Source organism: Grammomys surdaster, unplaced genomic scaffold (assembly GCF_004785775.1).
Source record: "Grammomys surdaster isolate TR1022 unplaced genomic scaffold, NIH_TR_1.0 126176, whole genome shotgun sequence".
Taxonomy (NCBI): Eukaryota; Metazoa; Chordata; class Mammalia; order Rodentia; family Muridae; genus Grammomys; species Grammomys surdaster.
Window position 1 is genome coordinate 3,687,533 of NW_021620983.1, and position 24,563 is coordinate 3,712,095.

The following is a 24,563-nucleotide window of genomic DNA, read 5'->3' on the forward strand; positions in this document are numbered from 1 at the left end:
CATGGCCCCATGTGCTCTGCTATGTGGGGACATGCACAGGACCGTATGGACATGGCCCCATGTGCTCTGCTCCTGAGGAGCCAGAAGCTGACAATAAAGTTCCTTGTTACAGTACAACCTAAGCTGGGGACATCAGAATTAAATGCTATTTTGGGACAACACTGTGGCACCCACCTCTTCATTCTCTAGGGACGAGGGCATTCCATTGATAAACAGTCTCCTCAGATTGTTCAAGCAACTGTCTAGTCAACTGCTCAGCATGCATCTTCTAGTTAGGAGCTGAATTTACCTAAGAGGGAATGGAAATAACCAAAGACCCGCCTGGGGCTAGAAAGAGCCCAGAAGCTAAAGAGGACTGACTGCTCTTGCAGAGGACCCAGGTTCTGTTCCTAGAACACACACATGAGCTCTATAACTTCAGTTCCAGGGGATGTGACACTGTCTTCTAACTTCCTTGGGCACCAGGCATGTACCATGTACAATATATATACATATACGTATACATATACGTATACGTATACGTATACATATATACATATACATATACATATACATATACATATACATATACATATACATATACATATATATATATATCGTGTGTGTGTATGTATGCGTGTGTATATATATATATGTGTGTATGTGTATATATGTATATATGTATATATATGTATATATGTATATATACCATGCATATATATATGCAAAGCATTCATACACATAAAAATTAAAAACTCTTCTTTACTGCTGTTCTTTCTGAATTCATACAACTTTTATGCCTTGTCTTACTAACTTTTATCCACTTATATTTTATGCAAAATAATGTCATAATAGCTCAAATGAGAGAACTTGCCTGGAGAATTTGGGGTTGCTTAGCATTCTCTGTAGCCATAGAGAGCATATGATTAAGTAATTTGCAGCCAATGGGAGAGTTGGTGTTTATTTTTACATGTAAAAGAATCTTTGTTCCGTCTTTGGGATTCAGGGGCTGGGCTGTCTCTGACCCTGACGACACTTGGTGGATTTCCATGCATGGTTAGATTGAGCACCGCGTTGAAAGCAACTGGAGGCCATTTCTGAGGAGCCCAACTGTTAGGCCCCTGATTATAGAAGGCTCAATTGTCAAGAGAGAAGCCAGAGTCGGTTGCAGCCAGATTCAACAGAGAACAGCCATCCATAGTGCAGTATTTAAGGCAGAACTCACCTCCCTGAGACTCCCAGGAAGCTTTTTCCTCAAGAACAGGCGTCTTCAGAAGCCATGTTGAAAGCAGTAGGGGGATTACCCAATGAATTGAAGCAAAACCACAAGAAGGGTAACAATGTATGTTTGAAACATGCAAAGACATTCGGTACATTGTTGGATCTGTGGAAGAGGAAGCTTTGCTTCTCCTAAACTGGTTTTATAAACCACTGCAGTGAGAAGTCCTTGAGTTGGAGTGTTGAGGTTTTCCTTTTCCCTAACTTTGTTCTGTGAATGTTCTGGGAGCTGATTGACAAATGAAAGAGGCTGTCTCTCTGAACTGCTCTCTCGGGTGGCCATTCCCTCTCCACACCCCTCACACGCTGCCTTGCCCAATTTGTGTAGGCAGTAATCAAATTCCCTGTGGTCCCAGACTAGGAAAAGCTCAGTCCCACCACTCTCTCATCTTTGCCTGGAAGAGATCCTTTGCATCAGTCTTGGATCCCTTTCTCCACTCAGAACTGTCCTTTCTTCTTTCTTCACATGGACACATAGAGAAGGCAGTCGGACAGCTGTGAGCTCTCCAGTCCCCTCCTGCATTTGGTTTCTCGGCTTTACTTGTTGTAAGAAGCAACCGCATTAAAAACGAAAACAAAAAACAAAAAACAAAAAAACAAAAAAAAAAACACAAGCAAAAAACAAATAAACCTAAAACAGTCTCTGTTACACGAATACAGCAAACATTTATACTGTGTTGCTCTCTCTTCAACTCCACTGCACAGGTCCCATTCCCTACTTAATGCCCAAGTCCCTCTGCATCTAATTAGTGCTGCCCTGGCACAGGACCATCCACTGGAGCTTGGGGAACCTATGAGGGGCCACACAGTTGAAAAAAACTGACCTTCTCTCCTCCAGCTGCCAGTAAGTGCCAATGGCTGCTCAGCTAGGGTGGGGTCTGAGGAGCCTGTCTCCTCTCCTTCCTGCAGTGTTTACTGACGCCATGCGTCTGTGTCACAGCCACAGTGAATCCCCCAGTCCCACGGCCCTGTCTAGAACACATTATTTCACAAGTCTCCCCCCATCTCTGACTCTCACCTTCTTCTAGCCCCTTCTTCTTCGATGATCCCTGATGTAACTTTATAGATGTAACTTTAGGGCAGAGACCTCCATGGTCGCTTACCCTCTGCAGTTTGGCCAGTTGTGAGCCTCTGCATTAACCACCATAAGCTCCACAGGAAGGTCCTCTGAGGAGAGGGTCAACAGCACCTTGCTCTGTGGATGGGTACAAGGATAAATGTTTAAGAAGGCAATTGGTACAGAAGCAACCACGCTGGACTTGTGATAAATCCTAAAGGAGGGAGCCGTATGTTCTGGTGGTTTTGAACTAACACACTCTGCCTCAGTTCTCTGAAGAGTCACTCTGCATCTTATTTCTTCCTCATAGCCCTCTGTACGTTCTCTAATCATCAAGTATTAAAAAACGTAGTACAATGTTTACTACTTAACAGCTTTTCCATTTGGGGCACTAAAGCGCAACATTGTCTTTTATTTTACATTGAGGATGAACCACACGAGGTAAAGGAGTCTGTTTGAAACAACTTTGGAACAACTTTGGAACGCAGCCAGTTTTCTAGGAGAAAATGAATTCCCAGCTTTTGGAACATGGTCCATTTTAAAGCTGGCTATATCCTCTGAGCTTTTGGTAAGTAAAATCTTTTGATGTAGTGACATTAAGTCAGACAGGCCTGCCTCAGGCTTTGCCTTGCTGAATATTTTCATTATGGAAAGAAATGGAGCGGTTTGTTTCTTGTATCTCACTGTGTTGGCACGGCTTCTCAGATACTTGGCAACCTGCAGGTTGGTTATTGATAGTTGCTCACAGTCAAGCATAAGAGCGCAGCAGCCTTCCATTCTGTCTGTCCTCTCTTGTGCGGACATAGAAAGCTACCCTCAGGATCCTCTCTAGAGACCTAGTGTGGTCATGTGCCCAGATATTTGTCACTAGAATGTGAGTGATTTAAGGATCTTGTTCCTCGCCTTTGTGTGAAGAAAGCCCCAGCCAGCAGCTCATTGTGCCAGTCAGTTCTCATGGTGACTAACCACCAGAGCCAGCCTAGAAGCCAGCTATGGTAAAGCAGAGGTAGGGCCAACCTGGGTCTCTACTGACTAAAGCTGCCGGACTTATTTGAGGCTGTTACCAAGGAGACAAATAAACTTCATTGTTTAGAAGATGTTCTATTTTAAGTCACTACATAATAATTATCCACATTCCTGGGGTACTATGTGGCATTTTAATACATGCATATAATATGTAATGATCAAATTGGCTGGATAGCATATGTGATGGTTTAAACATTTATCATTCCTTTGCAGTGAGATTCTGTTGCTGTCATCCAGCCGTTGTGAGATGCACAATGAGTTACCACTAACTGGAGACCAACCACTGAGGACTTAACTCCCTCTCCCGATGAACCAGCATCTCCCTGGCCCATGTCCTTTCGCTTCTTTGCTGAGACCTATTTTACACTTTAGTTTGACAACATCACACTTTAGTGCTCATGTGTGGGTGATGCCATGTGATACTTGTTTAACTCTGTTTTTTGAGCCACTAGCATTTGGAGTTCGCTTACAGAACCTTGGCCTAGACCATACTACTACTATAAATATAGCTTATGAAATACCCTGGTGTATTTTATCTCAATAAGAATGGCCAAACTACATAAGCAAAAATCTAATTTTCAGAAAATAGAACTTCAGAGGACTGAAGAGAGTCCCCTGTCTCTAATTCCTGTATATTATATGGTCTTACTGTTCTTCCAGAGGACTTCTTGAGTTCAGTCCCCAGCACCCATGTCAAGTGGCTGACAACTGCCAGTACCTACAACTCCCGGTGATCTAAGACCCTGTTCTGGCCACCTCAGACACTGGTACACACGTGGCATTTATTTACACATGTATGCATGCATACACAGAAATAAAAATAAGTACAAGAACAGTTTTTCAAAGCTCTTTTAGAAACACAAGAAAGAAAGAAAAAGAAATCAGAACCCTGGATATAACCAGCTACTTCGCTTTGGTTCTAAGAGTGATTTTTCTCTAAACACTTAAGACTAATTTAAGGTTGTATCTAAACATAAAGGCATGTTTACCAGAGCCAGGAATATTTTCCAAAGAGTTGGAATCTGCACAGGTACCCTCATCTGCCATTCCCTGTGTCTCTGAAAGGCACTGGATACACTTTGAGACCCATTTCTCAGCTGCAGCATCCCATGAGAATCCTGGTGTAATTAGGGTGAGATTCCCCTTAGGATAAATGTGCTCCCCTGAAACAACTCTCATTGCAGATCAGGTATTAACCGAGTAGCAAACGTCACAGAAAGCAAGGTTAATTCCAGTGAGTCTAAGAAGTTAGAGTGTAAGAGTAACAAGCCTGCTGGAGTGGTAAAGGACTTCCCACAGAAGCCTGACCACCTGAGTCTGATATCCAGAACCCACAGTGGAAGAAGAGGAACAGCTCCCCAAAGCTGTGCTCAGACCTTCACACACATGCTGTGGTATGCATGCTCACAAGCACATACATGTGTGTAGGAATAAGCACACACAGTGATAATGTAAATAAAATCAACTCTAAAATAAAAAATAAAGACATCTCATAGGTATTACTTTTAAAATTAAGTAAAAATTGGAATGAAGATAAATTTTTACCTTAAATGTTTACATTCACGCTTGGTCCTGGCTAATGGTATGTTGTAGAAACAGCTGAACATTTTGCTTATATAATTATTGGTTTGCTTTGGTTTTTCTCACACATTAAAATAACATAGTCGGTGATTTCCTGTGACTTTTTTTAAAAAATTAAAACAGACAAGATCAAACAATATAACAAATGAGGATTAAAACACACAAAACAATATAACAAATGAGGATTAAAACACACAGCCCTAGTTGGTCCAGGATCAAAGAGTAAACATGCAAGCTTTGGCTGACCAAGGACTAAGTTCATTCTCATAGTTTTAAGTTCTAAGGGGAAGGAAGGGGGACAGAGAAATCTGTCTTTAATAAGCTCATAAAAGCCAAGTGAATGCTTGAATATTCTTAATGGAAATCTGAATTCTTAACGAGTTCTAAGAAAATGCACTTCTGTGGGTAAAATAAGCATCAAGAACAGAAAAATGGTTCTTCATATACTGCAATGAAAATTCATCTCCCTTTTGAATTGTTTTCCAGTTGTTTATTTCGTGTGTATATATGGGGCATGTGTGGTAATCAGAAGACAACTCATAGGCATAAATTTTCTCCTTCCACCATGTAAGTCCTGGAGATGCAAGTCAAGTTGCTGGGCTTAGTGGCAAGTGCCTTTGCTCACCGAGTCATCTCACTAGCCCTTGTTTTAAAATAAATAAATACAAGCTATATATACTCATATACAAGCATATATATTCATATATATATCACACACGTGATATATATTATATACATATATATTCATATATATCACACACATAATATATATAGTGTGTATGATATATATGAATATATTATATATAATTATATATTATATATAATGTGTGATATACACACACACACATACACACACACATCTCCTGACATTCTCCTGCTTCCGCTTCCTATCTGGCTGCAAAAGCATTAGTATTACAGGCTTGAACTATAGTACCAGGTTTTACATCAGTTCTAGGGATTTGAACTCAGGTCCTCATGCTTGCATGATAAGCACTTCTACCCACTGAGCCATCTCTCCTGCCCCACAGGTTGTTTTAACTCGGTCCTCCTGCATCACAATTATTGTGGTAGTCCTCAGACATTGAATGTATAAAGATTTCTGCTTCAACCTTATCCTGACATTGTGGGACACCATGACTCAGTGAACATGGTTTGTCTTGATCCACAGGCCCTCAGTTATACAACTGTGCCAAAGATTAGCTTCAGAACCAGCCCCCAGAACTTCTAGAACACACTTGGCACTGCCTGAGAGACCAAACTGGCCCAAGACACATAGTTTTACCTAAGAGAAATATTTTATACTTTTTTTTAAACAAGAGATTTATTTATTTTATGTATGAGTACACTGTCTCTGTCTTCAGACACACCAGAAGAGGGCACTGGATCCCATTACAGATGGTTGTGAGCCAACATATGGTTGCTGGGAACTGAACTCAGGACCTCTGGAAGAGCAGTTAGTGAACCTAACCACTGAACCATCTCTCCAGCCTGATATTTTATACTTTAAGATTAAAAAATACCCTTAGAGAATAAGCGTTTGAGACACATAATAATTGTATGAAATACAAATGACTGGTGTTTGTAAATACCGTTTCTCGGGGCATGCAAATTCATGTGTGTTGTAATTTTGCAGTTGTAATAGTGTCTTAAACACAGGCCTTTAAATACTGGCTATCTGTTCTTTATTGAAAATGTTTGACAGTCCTTTCTCTAGAATATTCCAAGGTAAAAAATTATATAGCAGGCAGTTAGACTTTAGAGTGTGTAATTGCCCACAAGAAACAATAATTTTAAATGTGTATCTTGATAAGAACAAGAAAGAAATCAAGAAGCCTTAGAAAGCACCTGACAAGCTGGGGGGTGGGGTGGGAAGGTGGAGAGAGGGTGGAGTTGGTGGAGGGGGTGGGGCATCTCTTAAGGAGACAGGGAAGTACAAAGAGGATATGTGAGTCTCTCAAAAGCCAAGCAAGGAGAAAGTTCAAGATGAGTCCTGAGTAAAGGAGGGCATCCGAGACTTGGTAAACTGAGTAACAGAGCAGGTTACTGCATGCGACTGCCTTTGAAAAAGGTCTGCAAGACAGGGGAGCATTGCTGTTCGCTAGAAGCCCATGACCGAATAGGGTTGGTCTAAAAGTATGGCTAAATGTGCTGGGTGTTTACTCATGAGCCCAACCCTTGGGTAGCCCAACAGAAGATCAGCAGTTCAAGGCCAGCCTTGGCCTTATGCGGAGGAAAAAGAGCAACCTGAGTTAGTTGAAATCCCATCTCAAAACAAACAGGGCTCCCTGGCTCCCTGGTTAAGAGCACTTGCTCCTGCAGAAGACCCAGGGTTAGTTCCCAGCACTCACATAGTGGTTCATAAGCATCCTTAACTCTGGTTCCAGTGGATCTCATGGGTTTTGTTCTTTTTGTCTTTTTTTTGTTTGTTTTGTTTTGTTTTTTGAGACAGGGTTTCTCTGTATAGTCCTGGCTGTCCTGGAACTCACTCTGTAGACCAGGCTGGCCTCGAACTCAGAAATTCGCCTGCCTCTGCCTCCCAAGTGCTGGGATTAAAGGCATGCGCCACCACTGCCCGGCTTGTTTTTGTCTTTTGTTGTTGTTGGAGTTTTTGATTTTTTTCTGACCTCTGTTTTTATCTTTTGGTTTTTTTTTCCTTTTTTTTTTTTCCTGACTTCCTTGGGCATCAGGCATTCAGCTGGTGCACATATAGAGAGCCAAAACGCATCTTAAAAAAATTTAAAAGACAAGCACTCATAAAGCCTGCGCTATGGGATTGCAGCGCCTGCGCGGTTGGCCTACGGACTTGTTTTTCTGTTTCACAGCAGAGTATTTGCAGTAAAAGCCTTCAAAGGACAGAAATGAAAACAGATGGAGCAAACGGGTGTGACATGGAGGGTTCGGGAAGGGCAGGGGAGAGGTATGGAGGAGCTGGGGAGGGTGGGGGAGGGGACTGATGGGGCGAGTGGGGGAGGAGTGAGGGAGGGGGCTCATGGGGAGGGTAAGCTGATTACAAAAGGAATCCAGGTCCCTCTGAAGCATTGGAAGGAAGAAAGTGTGAGAGTAAGCAGAAACATATGTGATGAGAGGTAAAGAGGGATGGACAATAAACAGCAAAGTTACGTACACGGAATACAGACGGTAGGGAGAAAATGGGACTGGCCAGGAGTCTTAGTCCAAGACCAATCCACGTGAAGCTAGGGAACCGCGTCTACAGCAGTGGTTCTCAACCTTCCTGATGCTGCCACCTTTAACACAGTTCCTCGTGTGTGGTAACTTGCACACTTTCATTGCTACTTTGTAACTGTTACTTTGCTACTGCTATTGATCATAATGAACATGTCTGTGTTTTCCTAAGGTCTTAGGCAACCCCTGTGAACAGGTAGTTTGACCCAAAGGGGTCTGGACTCACAGATTGAAAACTACTGTTCTAGGGTCTACAAGGGTTTCTGAAGGAGAGCTCCTGAAAGATTTGCAGCCTTTCAAAGGAAAATGGTACCTGTGGAGGAGGCAGAGAAAACTGAGAGGATTAAGGGCTGGAATTAACACAGAAGACTCCAGAAAAGTTAAAGGAAGCCTAAAAGTTTGAGAAGGTGGTCTTAACCTTTCCTGGAGCCTGGACTTGGTGAAATGTGATTAGTTAGGGATTGGGGAAAGAGCAAAACCGTCAAATGAGGCCAGTATGCCATTCCGTGAGAAAATACAAACATTAGAAATCAGTGCAGATACCACCCACTCGTTACCTTTCTTGTGTTGAGCAAACACCTGGCAAGGAGAAACTTAAGGGTTAAGGGTGGGGGTAACTTAGGCTCACAGTTTCTGGGATACAGTCCATTATGGTGGGAAAAGTGAGACAGCCAAGGGTCCACGGTGGATAGAGTGGGGCGGAGCTTCTTACTGCAGGTCTACAGAACAGGAAGCCCAGAGAGGTGAATGTGGGTGCTTGGCTGGTTTTCTCCTGTCTTCCTTTAATTCAGTCCAAAATTCTAGCCCCCCTCAGTTAATCCTCTCTGGGAACAATCTCTCCGACACCACCAGAGGTATGTCTCACTATTACTCCAGGTGATTGTTAATCCAATCCATTGATAATTAGAATTAAGTATCAGAAAATCAGAAAGTAGGACAACTGTCATCAGGCACCATGAAGATTAAAACTTAGAATACGAAAACAACAAGGGACCTGGCTTTGTCTGAGGAGGCAAATCCTGGGATGTCAGAGAACAGACAAAACATGTCTGAGTTTGATCACTGGGGACAGACCATAAAGAAAAGTCTTTGCCGGGGACTGGTACACTGAACCCGAGGGGCTGAGTTGAAACTGAGCAAGCCTTTGGAATGGAGCTAAGGGATGACTCATCTCACTGACTGTAGTTCACCAGCTCTGGTTTCCCTCCCTCTCTGGGAAACAGAGTGAGTGCCTAACAGTTCTGAAACACTCCCTTGAGAACACGCCTCCGACTAACTCATAAAAACTGAATGCTTTTCATTACAACTCGAGTGAGTGACTTGTCTGCCCTCCCCACCCCCCTAATGGTGCCTCATCCTGAATGGCAGAGAGTGACACTGCCCCAAACATGACCTGTTTGGTATGAGATCATACTTGAACCATGAATGTCTACAAATTCTGCTGATTTGAAAATTAATTTTTAGTGTTGAGAGAACAATGGAAAGTAGCTAATAATACCATAACTATTTAATTATCGGAAATATCTGGGCATTAGATAACATTTAGTGGAGTATGAATAGGTAGGAAAAATACATTGAGCAAATTAAATACAAATGTGTGTATATTGGATTTGACATGATAACAAGAAAAATCTTTGTTTTCTCAGATTTTATTCCACCTTGCCTCCTGCCTGTCACCCCTGACCCCTCACTGTTACTGCTCCTAAATATTTCTTTTGGAGATTAAGCAAAAACTCCAGAAGGTAACTAATTTCCTGATCCTCACGACAAGAGTACCAACTCTCCTGAGGGGAAACAAACTGGATGACAATTTAGGATAATTGACTCAATCAATGCCTTTTAAGTTGTTAGAAAATAAATGCTGTGAAAACCATTTTTTTATTAGTGTGACCTATAGTATCCTGTGATGAAATATTTTCTATTTATTCATTAAGAACAAAATACTAAGACTTGCAGATCCACGCGTGGCTTGTGTTGTACATGAGCAGCTCGGGTTGTACCCCCCCCAAAAAATCTGGTAAACTAAATTAAAACAAAGTTACAAAGTTGTCAGACTATTAGGTAATGATACAAAGCTGTCCAAAAGAGACTCATAGGTCCCCATTGTAATCCTTTAAGGGTCTACTAGTTACTCTTTTGAATGGAGATGGAAACAGGACCTAGAGGCATGAAGCAGCTGAGGATGTGCCTAATAAAAGGGTTGGTCATCACAGAAGAGGATAAACATCCTACAGAGGCAAGCCCGGAAGCTGGGTGAGTTAGGACTTATGGTTATCAAAACTGACGCTGTGTCAGAGTGCCCTGAGGGCTCAGAACCTTGGATTGCTGGCTTCCACCTCCAGAGTTCCTGACGCTGTGAGTGAGACCTAGGGTGGAGACTGAGAGTTTCTTGCCCTGAAGTCACTGATTCTGCTGATCCTGTGAGCACTTGAAGAGTCATTCATTTGGAGCAATTTCTGGAGGCGGAAGGATGAGTAAGAAAGTGTTGAAGAGGTGAGGGGAGAAAGAAGAAAGCGACCAACTGTCCTAGTATCATCCTGTCGCTCTGATAAAGCGTCCCACAGGAAGCGACTTAGGGGAGAATTGCTCACAGTTCCAGGTCACAGTCCATCAGTGAGGGAAGTCAAGGCGGCTGGAGCATGAAGCAGCTGGTCACATGACATCCACAGTCAAGATCAGAGAGAAGGAATGTACGCATACCTGTACTCAACTCGGTTTTTTTTTTTCATGCAGTCTAGAACCCAAGGCCGTGAATGGTGTCTCCCACTTCTAGACTGGGTCCTCCCACCTCAGTTCAAGGATTCAAGACATCCCGGACAGACACGCCCATAGGCAAACCTGATTGGAAGATCCCTCACTGATAGTCTCTTCCCTGATGATTCTAGATTGGGTCTTAACAATTAAAGCTAACTACCATGGTATCTTCCTGGAAGGAATCGCAGAAAGGAAGGAATGAAGGTAAATGACGTTTCGCTAAATTAAAACAGCAGAAAGGAAAAGCAATCTCCACGCTGCAGCTCCAGTCTCACCACCGATAAAATGGTAACACCCCCAAAAGATAAAACACCCCAAAGAGAAACGAAGATGCTGAAAGACCTGACAGATGGGAGTAGAAATGAGGTCTGTAGTTAAGTAACATTTCAAGGTCAAGAGGCCAAAAAAAAAAGTCCCTGAGTCGTAAGCTGCTTATGAGAGAGCCAAGAATAAGGCGCTGGAGACGCGGTGCTTGTGACTGATTGCTACTGCAGGGATAATGTGGCTTAGGACACAGAGACTATGAGCTTATTAGTATTGCGTCTCAGAAGGGGGCACACTCATCCTTCTGTCCTGGCCAGATGGACACAGGCTTCTTGCTGCAGCGGCCTGCTTATAACATGTGGAAGAGATAACATGAGTATGGGCTTTGCTGTAGCCATTTGTCAAGCACACAGGCAAGGTCGGGTTCACAGACTCTGTAAAGGGGTAAAGAGGCCAAGAACAGTATATTGTAGTTTCCAGGTAAAAGAGCTAGCCAGGATCAGGAACAAATGTTCCCCGCTTACAGGATGTAGACTATTCTGTCCTAAAGTTTGCTGCCTTTTATTGATTCTGGAAAGAAATCCATCACAGACTTAGGAGTAGGAGATGACTCTGGGCATGTTGGCATGTGCAAGCAATCTTCTAACTCAGGAATAGGAGACAGGAGGATTGCTCTCCACAGACCAGCCTGGGACACATCAGAAGATTCCTTCCAAGACCCAAAGGAGATTGAAGAAAAAAAGAAAAAAAGAAAGAAAAAAGAAGAAGAAGAAGCAAGGCAAGCTTCTCTGCAAGGAGGGTGCCAGCAAAGGAGCTTTCTGTGTTTGAGCATTGTGGCTTTGAGGAACAAGTGTCTGCTGCCTCCAAGACTAGGCCTGGGTAATGGTTAGCAATCACCTGGTTAGGGTACATATCCCAAGGAGAGGCTTCTAGGTATGAATTTCATACATGATTCCCTGGTAATTTTGCTTTAATTATGAACATGTTGTAGCAGACGGTGAGAGGGCGGAAAGAGACATCCTTTCCTCTGTGTGTGTTTGTGAGTATGTGTGCACACATACATCAGTATGTGGAAGCTAGAGTCACAGAGTCAACAGAGAGTCCCATTCCTCAGGAGCCATCCGGCTTGCTTTCCTTCAGACAGGGTTTCTGACTGGGACCTGGGGCCCCCCTCACTAGGTTAGGCTGGCTTATTAGCAAGCCTCAGGGAATCCTCTGTCTCTGTCCCCTAACCCTGGGATTACAGGCACCTGCTAGTAGGAGGGCTGAATGAGGTGAGTCTCAGGCCACTACACTTCCAGGAGAAGCATTGTAAGTACTGAGCCACCTTCCCAGCACCGCCATTTTAATTTTTATATACTCATGTTTATTAATTTAACCTTTAGAAAATGCAGATGCACTCAGAAAGGGAAACAAGAAGCTGAGCAAAATCATTGTATTCAAATAGACCGTGTGTAGCCAGGCTTGTCTTTCTAATAGTGCCACCCGTGGGCCAACAAAGTTTCGATTCCAGTGCCGGAAGTGGTCAGAGCCACTCAGCACCGAAGACTCCATGATGATATAGCTGCTCTCTGAGGAGTTTCAGGGTGTGATTGCCTCCCCCCACCCTCAGTCACTCTGTCCCTAGAGAGCTCATCTACAGAGCACAGTGAATGCTCTTTAAATTGGACTTTTGTTAAGTGCCCTGGAGACACATGTTAGAGCTGATATTTCAACACCGCACTATTAACTATTACCACTTGCACGTATTCAAGCTGGGTACTTTGTGTTTAGTTCCAGGGCCAAATGATTTTAACCAACTGATGGGGTTTTACATCTGGGTCACGCTTTTGTTATTTTGATGCCTTTTCACAGGGAATGTTAGAGTTCTGGCATTCCTTGCCGGAACCCCGAAGCGAAACTAAGCTTGCCCATAAACTCGATATGTGAAAGTGGATGCAAGTTGATGTCGTTGTTATTTTTCCTGTTGCCGGGATGAAATACCCAGGCAAAGTAACTTTAAGAGAGAAGGGGTTTGTTTTAGCTTTCAGTTGCGCGGGTGCACCATGATGGAGATGACGTCACAGCGCAGGAGCTTGAGGCAGCTGCTTCCGCAGTAAAGAAGAATCCTGATCGATCAACCGCTCTCTCCATCATACTGTGCTCATCACCAAAAACACGAGGAACAGCACTACCAACGTTTTACCGTGGGTCTTACTACTTAAGTTAACCTAATCAAGACAAGCCCACACAAACATAGCTAGGGACTTATATCCTATGTGGCTCTACTACCAATCACAGAGTCATGATCCCAGTGACCTAAACCTAACCCCTAGACCCTACCTCTTAAAGGCTCCACGACCTTCTTATAGCATAAAACTGAGCACCAAGCTCTACACATAGGAGACTTTTGGGGATGGTCCTTATCTAACTATAGTATTGCTGTGTCTGTCAGACATCATTAGGACCACGGGCTGTACTCGACCTTCTGAGGGTAATGTGCATTACTTTACTATCCTTATAGTGTGGTTTGAAAAATATATGGGCTGGAGAGATGGCTCAGCGGTTAAGAGCACTGACTGCTCTTCCAGAGGTCCCGAGTTCAATTCCCAGCAACCACATGGTGGCTCACAACCATCTGCAGTGAGGTCTGATGCCCTCTTCTGGAATGTCTGAAAAGAGCAATGGTGTACTCATATACATAAAACAAATAATAAAACTTAAAAAAAAAGAAAGAAAAGAAAAATATATTATTTTAGGGACTGGAGAGATGGCTCAATGGTTAAGAACGCTGACTGCTCTTCCAGAGGTCCTGAGTTCAATTCCCAGTAACCATATGGTGGCTCACAACCATCTGTAATGGGATCTGATGCCCTCTTCTGGTGTGTCTGAAGACAGCAACAGTGTACTCACATACATAAAATACATAAATAAATCTTTTAAAAAGTATATATTATTTTATTTTGTGTATGTGGGCGGAGTGGTTTGCTTGTATGTATTAATTTGTATCATGTAGAGATTAGAAGAAGTCATCAGATCCTTGGAATTGAAATTAGAGACAGTTGTTAGTCTCCGTGTGGGTGCTGGGAGCTGAACACAGATCCTGTGTAAGAGCAACAAGTGCTCTTAACCATGGAGCAGTCTCTCTAGCTTCAAGATCTTTTGGAGAAAATTTTAAAAATATATAATGTGTCTGTGTGTCTGTGTGTCTGTGTGTATGCTACGTGTGTGTGTGTGTCTGTGTGTGCGTGTGTGTGTGTCCCTAAGGCCTGAAGAAGGCAATGCATCCTCTCGATCCCATGGAAGTAGAGCTGCAGGCAGTTTTGAGTACTGGGAACTGAACCCAGTTCTTCTGGAAGCTGCATCTCCACATTCCAACCTGCCAAGCACGCAGTGGAAGTCTGCGCTTCATTCTGAGAACCTGGCTGTGTACAAGAAACTCAAGCCCTTTGGGGAGGGGAAAAGGTTTTATCATTCTACAAACAATGCCAAGTTAATACATGAACTCTCTCTCTTGCTTTTAATTATAGAGCTATTAATGTGGGACTGACTTTCGATGGTTGGAGTTCAATATCCAATTAGTGCCTGTGTGTAATTTGATTTTAATTATTCTGCCTTAAGTGCAGGTAGCAGCTTTCTTTCTTTCTTTATTCCCATAGAGTTAAGTAGCAGAGCAATAAATTCAAGCCTTCCCTAATATGAACATGAGAATATCTACTTCTACAGGCAATGGCATGAGTAATTTTTCTATTGCTGTGATCAAGCAGTATGGTCAAGGGAACTTCTAGAAGGAAGGGTTTATTTATTTGGGCTTATGGTCCTAGAGGGATAGGAGTCCATCACCCTTGTGGCAGGGGAGTGCAGTGGGCATAGCAGCGGGAGCACAGCTAAGAACTGTCTCAAACTCCCAGCAGAAAATGAACTGGGAGTACAAACTAGAAACTGTTCAGGTCTTTGAAAGCTCAAAACTTTGAAAGCTTCCTCGGTAATGCACTTCCTCCAGCAAGGCCATGCCTCCTATGCCTTCCCAGTGACCGCCACCAGTGGTCAAATGTCTGAGATTATGGGGGATGTCTCATTCTAATTGACACAGAAGTTTTCTTTTGTTGCCCTATTCCCATGAAATTTTCATTACTTTTCTCTCATATGCTGTGTTTTTATTTAAGATGTGTGTGTGCGTGTGTGTGTGTGTGTGTGTGTATAAGTGCACTGAGTACATATGAGTATGTGTTACTGTGTGTTTTTGTATGTGTATCTGTGTATGGGTATGTTTTATGTGTGTGTGAGTGAATGTCTATGTTTGTGTGTTGTGCGTGAATGTGTGTCTGTTGTGTGTGTGTATGTGTATTCTTTGTACGTGTGTGTGAGTGTCTGTGTTTGTGTGAGTGTGAGTTTGTGTGTATGTGTGACTGTGTAAGTTTGTGTGTGTGAGTATGGGAATGTGTGTCTGATTGTGTCTTTGTGCATGTATGTGTTCTTTATATGTGAATGTCTGTTTTTTATTGTGTGAATGTAAGTTTGTGTGTGTGTGTGAATTAGTGTGCACATGAATGTGTGTTACTGTGTGTTTTTGTATGTGTGTCTACATGTATGGGTATATTTTATGTGTGTGTGTGTGTGTGTGTGTGTGTGTGAGAGAGAGAGAGAGAGAGAGAGTGAATGTCTGTGTTTGTGTGATGTGTGTGAATGTGTGTCTGCTGTGTTTATGTGTGTATGTGTATTCTTTGTATGTGTGTGTCTGTGTTTGTGTGTGTGTTTTTGTGTATGCATGAGTGTGTAGGTTTGTGTGTGTGAGTGTATGACTATGTCTGATTGTGTGTTTGTGTATGTATGTGTGTTCTTTGTATGTGTCTGTTTTTCATTGTGTGAATGTGAGTTTCTGTGTGTGAATGAGTGTGCACATGAATGTGTGTTACCGTGTGTTTTTGTATGTGTGCCTGTGTGTATGGGTATGTTCTGTGTATGTTTTTGTGTGTGTGTCTGTATTTGTGTGTAGTGTATATGTGTGTTTTTGTGTGTGTGTGTGAGTTTGTGTGAGTGTGTGTTTGTGTGTGTGTGAATGAGTGTCCACATGAGTATGTGTTACTGTGTGTTTTTGCATGTGTGTCTCTGTGTATTTGTAATTTTGTTCGTTTTTTTTGTGTGTGAACATCTGTATTGTGTTGTGTGCAAATGTGTGAATGTGGGTTTGTGTGTATAAGTGAGTGTGAGTTTGTGTGTGTGTGAGTGTGTGTGTGTGAGAGAGAGATGTGGTGATTGCACCTATGTATGTGTGTGTGAGTATGTGCACCTATGTGTGGGCATCAGGAGCTCAGAGCAGGATGCACGGCTCTCCTCCACCTCATCACCTGAGCCGGTCCTGCTCTGACCCAGTGAATGTGAAGCTAGGCATTCTGTCCACGCTAACTGAGCAGTGCGCTCTTAGATCTGCCCATCTCCTCTCCCAGCACTGGGTTTATGGCACAGGCAGCTATGCCCAGGTCTTTGCCCTAGTGCTGGAGATTAGACCTCAGGTCCTGAGGCTCGCAGAGCGAGCAGTCTTACCCGCTGAGCATCTCATGAGCCCCATTTTATAGTTTTGGTTTTTTAATTCCATGAAATACTTTTAAAATGATCAATACAAGGCTTATAAGAGATAGTTTGACATTACTTAAAAGTTTAGTATTTCCAAGCACAGCAGTGGCAAGCATGTCTGAAACACAAGAATACTACTCCTTGCATTTCTCTTGTTGCCTGATCAAATCTTACAGGTTAACTGCTGGTAAGCTAGTATTTTAAATTATCGCTGCCAATTTCCTTGGGATATAAAAATTTTCTGTCTCTTAATATCTTAAAGGGATTTTATAAAAATTGTTCACATAATTCTAGTGACCGTTTTTAAACCAAACTTTGGTTAGGTTCATTTTTTCTTTTCTTTTCTTTCTTTCTTTCTTTCTTTCTTTTTTTTTTTTTTTGGTTGTTATCAACTGAATTCAATCTTCGGGATATAAAGACACAAAGCCAGAAAATATTATAATTAAATTTGAGTTTATTTTGAGTTTATTCTAACTGTGCACTTTAAAAATTATATTTCCTAAAGTAAAAAAACTCCCTCTATAACTAGAATAAGAGGAGATGTTCTAAGACTAGGTAAATAATCTTGTTTTTCATTAAACTTTTACCCATGAGGTTTTTTGTTTTTGTTTTTTTCTGTTTTTTTTTTTTTTGTTGTTGTTGTTGTTGTTGTTTTTTGTTTTTCGAGACAGGGTTTCTCTGTGTAGCCCTGGCTGTCCTGGAACTCACTCTGTAGACCAGGCTGGACTCGAACTCAGAAATCCACCTGCCTCTCCCTCCCAAGTGCTGGGATTAAAGGCGTGCGCCACCACTGCCCGGCTACCCATGAGTTTTTTATTCATTGATACTATTCTTTTCCCTCCTATTTTCTAAAATTGGGGGACTGGGAGAGGTCTCTGTGCTTAAGAGAACTTTCTGCTCTTGCTGATCACTAGGTTCAATTCCCAGCACCTTCAGGAGGCTCACAACTATCTGTAACTCCAGCTCCAGGAATCCTATGCTCTCTTCTGTGGCATCAGACATGCAGGTGGTACTCAGACATACATGTAGGCAGAATGCCCACACATATCAAAATTATAATAACATTTTGTGTTTTTTAAAATGTATGTGATTGTGTGCGCATGCATGAGTTTCTGTGCACCACACACACACAGGTTTCTGTGGAGGCCAGAGTGCACCGGGCCCCTTATAAATGGAATTAAAGGCAGTTACAAGCCTCTGACTCTGGCGCTGCATGTATGTATTTATATGATTTCAGACATGTGATTCTTTTCACATTACTTGGAAGGTTGTCGTTTGTTGGTACTGTCATTGGATGCTCCGGTTACTCTGGCCACGCCCCTTGGAACAGATCGGCTTATACCATTTTCATACTTCCTTCTTTTGTCTGAACAGTTCTTTGTTGTCAAATAGGATACCTCGCACTTTGTGTTTCCTAACATACAAAGGTTAGTTTTTTCCTTCATGTTTGTGTGTGTGTTGCACATGCATGTGTGCATGTGTGTGGACACGCATGCTCGTGGAGCACACGCATTGTGTACTCATGCATGTGGAGGCCCGCTGTCGACTTCAGGGATCATCTTCTATCTTATTCAACGAAGTAAGGTCTCTCAGTCCAACTCAGAGGTCTCTGATATGGCTAGTCTTCCTGGCCATCTTGCTGTGGGGATTCTCTGTCTCTGCCTTTGGGGGCTAGAATTACAGTCAGGTCACCATGCCTACCTGACGTTTCTGTGAGTTCTAAGTATCTAAACTGTCCTCACACTTGTGAAGCACGCACTTTAACCACAGAGATATCCCCCCAATCCTGTATCTCCCCTTATAATGTAGAATGTTGTGAACAACGTGGCTATTGGACGTGCTTAGTGTTGACTATGTTTGTTTCTAGAGCCTTTCAGAATAGATAGATGGATATGTAAGGACAGACAGACAGATGGATGGACGGACGGACAGATAGATGATAGAAGGACCAATGGGCTATGAGGTCTCCATTTCTAGACCATTACTAAAGACACGTGATAATTCAGGTCTGCCCGATGAATAGATATGAACCACACATAAATTTATTTCCACACTTAAACAAATGAAGGCATTTGAGATAGTCTTATCATATATCCTCACCATTTCAGGTCACAGACGCGTCAAGAGTCACAAGACGTTATACTTCCCTCTGCATTTCACGCTTAACAGCGCATGCTGGATTTGGTACAGTCACGTGGTACGTTTTGAGCAGCCGCGCAAGGCTTGTGGCCACTACGTTGAACAGCACTGTCCTTTCTTTGTGGTTACTTTGAATGTCTTACTTCTTTCCTCAACAGCAAAGAACTTGGGATGAGTTTTCTGCAGGCCCAAAAATACACAGCCTCGGGAAGACCCCTCAGTATAACTGAAAAGTAAACCTGAGGTTTACTGTCTGGTATTGAGTTTCACCGTTTTAGGTCACAAACATACAGTGACCTCCAGGAGTCTTGAGCACACAGCTGAGTGAGTTTTAACCCCACACACCTACAGCCTATCTACATTTCTATCATCGCTTTCCTCGCCCTAGGTGTTTACACTTCCCCTGGTCAGTCTGCCACACTGTTGAAAATCAATCTAACCTGCTGTTCTCAGTGCATTAGGGTTTCTCAAGCCTCACAGAAACGGAGCCAAAGTTTCCTTCTTTGGGTGTACGTCAAACTGCTTTTAAAAATGATTTGGTTTTGATCATTTTTGCATTCATGTGTGGGCGTATGAGGGCGGTGGGCTCCCCTGGAGCTGGTGTCACAGGTGGCTTATGAGCCAACTGATATGGGTGCTGGGAACCAACTCAGGTCTTCTTGCAAAAGATGCAAGTGCTTTGAAACACTATCCTCTCTATCCCCTAGATCCTTTCTCTCAATGGAAGGTTGTGGGACGTGTCCTTATTGCTTGTATTTATAATGTATCCCTCTTTCATCACTAGAAAATATATTGTATAAATATACGGTGTGCTTATCCATATCCCTGTTAACATTGAGTTCTTTATAGTTGGGTTACCATGCTTAAACCTTCTACGAGCAGTTACAATTTGGTTGTGAAAAGTCCTTATTGACTCATGGGTTTGAATACTTGGTTCCTGGCTGGGTTGCTGTTTGGAGAAGACCTAGATCTTGGAGAAATGGGTCACTGGATTTTGAAGGTTATAGCACAGACTTGCTTCTGGGTCCAGTCTTTTCACTTTGTGGTCTGCCAAGATGTGAACGGGCAGATGCTACAGGCTCCCAGCTGCACACGACTGCCCATTGCCTGCAGTCCATGCACAGAAGAATAGCTCTTCTCAAACTGTGAGGTGAAATGAATACTGAGAGTCATTTCAATGTCAGGAAACGTCACGGACACACAGCGCCTTTACTGTAGACTTTGCACAGGCATATGCATGTTTGCATTTATTTGGGGAAGATTCCTGGGAATACAATTAGTCATAGGCTAGGCACAACAATTTTCATGTATTTGACTGAACGTTAGTGATCTTTAAATGTTATTTGCAGCAATGTTTTATGTGCACTGTAACTAGTAGAACACCTAAATGTTATTTATATTATTATTATTGAAAAGTTGGTGGAAGGAAAAGACACACAAAGACTAGGTTTAATCTGAGCAGTTCTGCTGAAGGATAGCCTCTAGGGTGGGAAACCGGAGTGTTCTGTGTCTGCTTACAGACCAGAGATTGTTATTGGATGGAGGTGAGGGGGTTGAGTGGGAGAATGGAAGGACAGGAGCTATGGGTCAAAGAGAAAGCTTTTTGACCAAAGATTGGCCATTGCTAGGAGTGACCAAAGAATGTTTAGGAGGAAGGAAGGAATGTCAGAGGATTGACAGGCATTGTAGGGGCCTGCAGGGGGAGAGTTGGAGGAAAACAACTCCGGGAATGCTAATTACTGTGATTTGGGGAAATTGTTATCACTTAGTTAAAATGGAGGATGTTTCAAAGTGTTGTGGCCTTGGCCAACAAATATGACAGTTTTTCCTGTGTGCCAAGTGCCTCGCTCGGGTAACATTTTCTTCTGCCCACATCCATAACCGTATCACCCTTCCCTCTCTCCACATCCCTTCCTCCTCTCTTCCTCTTACCTCAGCCACTGCCTCTGACTTCATTCTTACTAGAAGCCATGCTGGCTGGGTGACCGTCTCTGTGCTCAGCTGGCCATTTCCTTCTGTGTGGTCAGTGTCACCATGCAGCACTGTGACCCGGCCACCAGCCCCTAGTCATGCAGCACTGTACCTCCTAGTCAGGGTGACAGACATGGACAGATCTGGTTGAATGAATAACATTTGGTGACCTGTGAAAGGCCCAAAGAGTTAAACGAAACGAAGGAGTCCAATTAAGACTTATATTCAAACTCATTCTTGAACTGATTTTCTGGGACAAGCACTTTGCTTAAGCTAAAAACAAAAGTCAAAGGGATTTTTTTCACATTTGGTCTGGATAAAGAGAGAAATTAATAAGGCCTTAGAAGTCAGAGTAATTACCTCTGAGAAGCATCGTGGGATTGGGGGGGAGGGGAGGATCATTGGCATCTACAGTGGGAGGACTAGACAGCAGGCTCCATAACTTCAGATCCCTCCCATGGGGCCCAGGCAGATAAATGGTAAGAACTGGACCAGTGGACAAGGGGACAGGGGTCTGCAGATGCTGTGTCCCCTTCCCTGGGGTGTCACATCCCAAGGAGAAGGCCAGAGTACTGGGCCAGACCCAGCAATGGTTTAGACAAGAATTTTAATCATTTGGGCATGTTTTTAAGTATCCATGGTAACAGGTTGATCTAGTTCCATGTGTGGGTTAGACTCAAGGGGAAAGGGCTGCTAGATGCACAGCAGGACGATGGACTTGCACAGGAATTCGGGCAGCACGCAGCATTGCCAGAAAGACAGCTTTATTGCCTGTGTTCCCAGCCTGTGTTCCTGTTAAGAGCGAGGTGGGATTGAAACTGCTAGGTCACAGGAAACAGAACACAACACAATTATCACAACCAAGCTGCCACACAGACACCAAGCTGCCACACAGGCCTCCTCAGGGCTCGGGTGTGTCACCTCAGACAGCACATTCCTGAAATGTCATTAGTAGTAAACACCACATTCCCAGGACAAACCTGGGAGAGAAGTCTCCCTCCTCAGAGGACCGGCCCACACAGAGGGCAGATGTCAGCAAGGCGAGGTTTTATGTTTCTGTTATTTCCAAATCCATCTCCATTTTGATTATAAAGAACCTTGAGGTTTGATTCTGGGACATTTTATGCCTCATAAAAGTTAAACCAGTCCCCTTCTGCTGGTCTCCGTTTCCACCTCTGCCCTTCTCTGGCTTAGACAAATTTCTGAGTCGATCTGATTATGAATCAGCAGTTTTTCATCTCAAGAATAATATACCTTGGGATGAAAAAAAAAAGCATTAAAGAACAAAACCAAAATAAAATGAAGCAAAAAGCCCCCACAAAACCTGAGTCTCCACAAACTCATCATGAATCACTGCTGATTGATTAATGGCGTGAAGTGGCCTCAGCAGCATTGATCTGTACATGCGAATCGTACTTTAATTATTCAAACGAAAATTATTTTTAAGATCTATGTCTTAGTTAGGGTTTCACTGCTGTGAAGAGACATGATGACCAAGCTACTCTTATAAGGACAACATTTCATTGGGGCTGGCTCACAGGCCCAGAGGTTTAGTCTGTTATCATCAAGCATGGACAGTGTCTAGGCAGGCATGGTGGAGGAGGAGCTGAGAGTTCCACATCTTGTTCCAAAGGCAAAGAGGAGAAGACTGACTTCCAGACAGCTAGGACGAGGGTCTTAAAGCCCATGCCCACAGTGACACACTTCCTCCAATAAGGCCACACCTCCTAATAGTGCCTCTCCCTGAAACAAGCATATTGAAACCACCACATTCTCTAAGGACACATAATTTACGCTGACGCAAAGGCCAGAGGTTCTTCTGCTGATTTGGGACTGAGAGGATAAGAGCATCATCGGCGGACACACCGGCTGCCTTAGTCCTACCTTCTACCAAACCGTGCCAGTGTGAGCTGTGCCGGCCAACGAATCTGCCATGTGCACGTCGACGTGGCTTTGCTCATATTAATAAATCCATCAAGTTAGAGAAGCTGACGTTAATCCTACAAATGAGAAAGGTCACGGCTCCTTCCAACCGAGAGACAGAATTCAGGGCTGTGGTTTGCTTCTCAGTTTGCGCAGATACAGCCCTCGGCTGATTTGCTCAGCCAGTGGGCTGCCTTTCCTTCTTGGTGGTGGTGGTGGCATCAGTTAGCAGGTAGGGAGGGGAGTGCTGGAGATCAAAGGCTTTCAGCATTAGGAAGTGCTTTCCACCAAAGTAACCCCTCAGCCTCACCTTTGACTTTTAAGTGACCCCCTGTGAGTACCCGTGGCCGGCTCTAGACACTGATGAAGAATATATACTTTATTGGACTTCCGTGGAGAATATTCATAAACATTCCATGAATCCGTCTGTTTGTGCATCATGAAATGACTTGGTCTAAAGCCTACGGCTAAGGCTGGGGATCTGGCTGTGTGGGCAGAGGGGCAGAGTACACACCAAGCATGCACAAAGCCCTGGGTTCCATCCTAGGCACTAAGACCCCGATGCCTCGCGCCTGTGTGAGTGGCACAGCCTTCCTGGGTGGGGCTCAGTGGACTGGGAAAGTCTTCCTCCTGTCCAAGTGAGCTTATGAATGATTGACCAGTGTGTACAAAGGCTAGCAACTGCAGGTTCCTCCTGCTGCTGACTGCCACATGGACTGTTCCTCCACGGAGACCTCCCACAGAGACTAGCTAACCCTCCTGTGCTGTTCATAATAAACCAGCTGACCCAGACTGTAGTCTGTGCCCTCCATCCGAGAACACAGCCCACCTGATCCCAGCTTTTCTGTTCCCGTGTCTGTCAAGTATTTCTTCATCCCTGGGTCACCCCAGTCAGGCTTCTGGGACCAAGCTGTGACGGATACATGAACTCTTTCAATAAAGAAGTAATTAAGTTTTTATTTTTTGAAAAAGACCATTTCACCCACCTCTATTTTGGCATGTGTCTCTAAAATTTAAAAACTTTCTCTTACTTTAACTCTCATATTTAACTCACTGACAGTGTGTCTTTAGGCTTTGGAACCACAGACAAGAGGTTGGGCTGTATTCAATATTCAATAGTATTATTTGGGTTCTGGAGGGCTTGGCGATGATGGCTGTGACTGTGATCACGGATGAGGACAGAGCCCGCCTCTGCATCGCACTCATTGGCAGCTCATTGGTAACCCTCCTGTCAGAGGGAGTATTGACTCATATAGGCCGTTTGCTGCCTGCCCTGGGAGGCGGATGGGAAGACCAGAAGTGTAGCATGTAGCTTTGCTACCCTGCCTAAGCTCCAGGAACGGACTGCACTGCCAGCCCCCTTGCGGCTTGTCTTGAATCCACGGATAAAAGACACAAGACAGAGGGCGGTTTTCCTCGGATCCACGAATAAAAGATACAGACACACAGTTGTTCAATTCCAACTTGCCCTTTGACACAATTGCTGGGCGCTACTGTCTCTCACCTGGAAAAGTGTGCCCTTATCAATATTCTTAGTTTTGCACCTCCCACCTGCCCTAAACTTATTTGCTAAACTCCCCTGACCACCCCTGACTACCCACCTATAGGAGCGGCCTGTGTGGCCGCTCTGTTTTGAGATCTCACATGGCTGATAAACTTTTCTCCATCAGAAGCAAATGGTGATATATTCTCTCTCTCTCTCTCCCTCCCTCTCCCTCTCCCTCTCCCTCTCCCTCTCCCTCTCCCTCTCCCTCTCCCTCTCTCTCTCTCCCTCTCTCCCTCTCTCCCTCTCTCCCTCTCTCTCTTTTTCTCCCTCTCTCCCTCTCTCTCTTTTTCTCCCTCTCTCCCTCTCTCC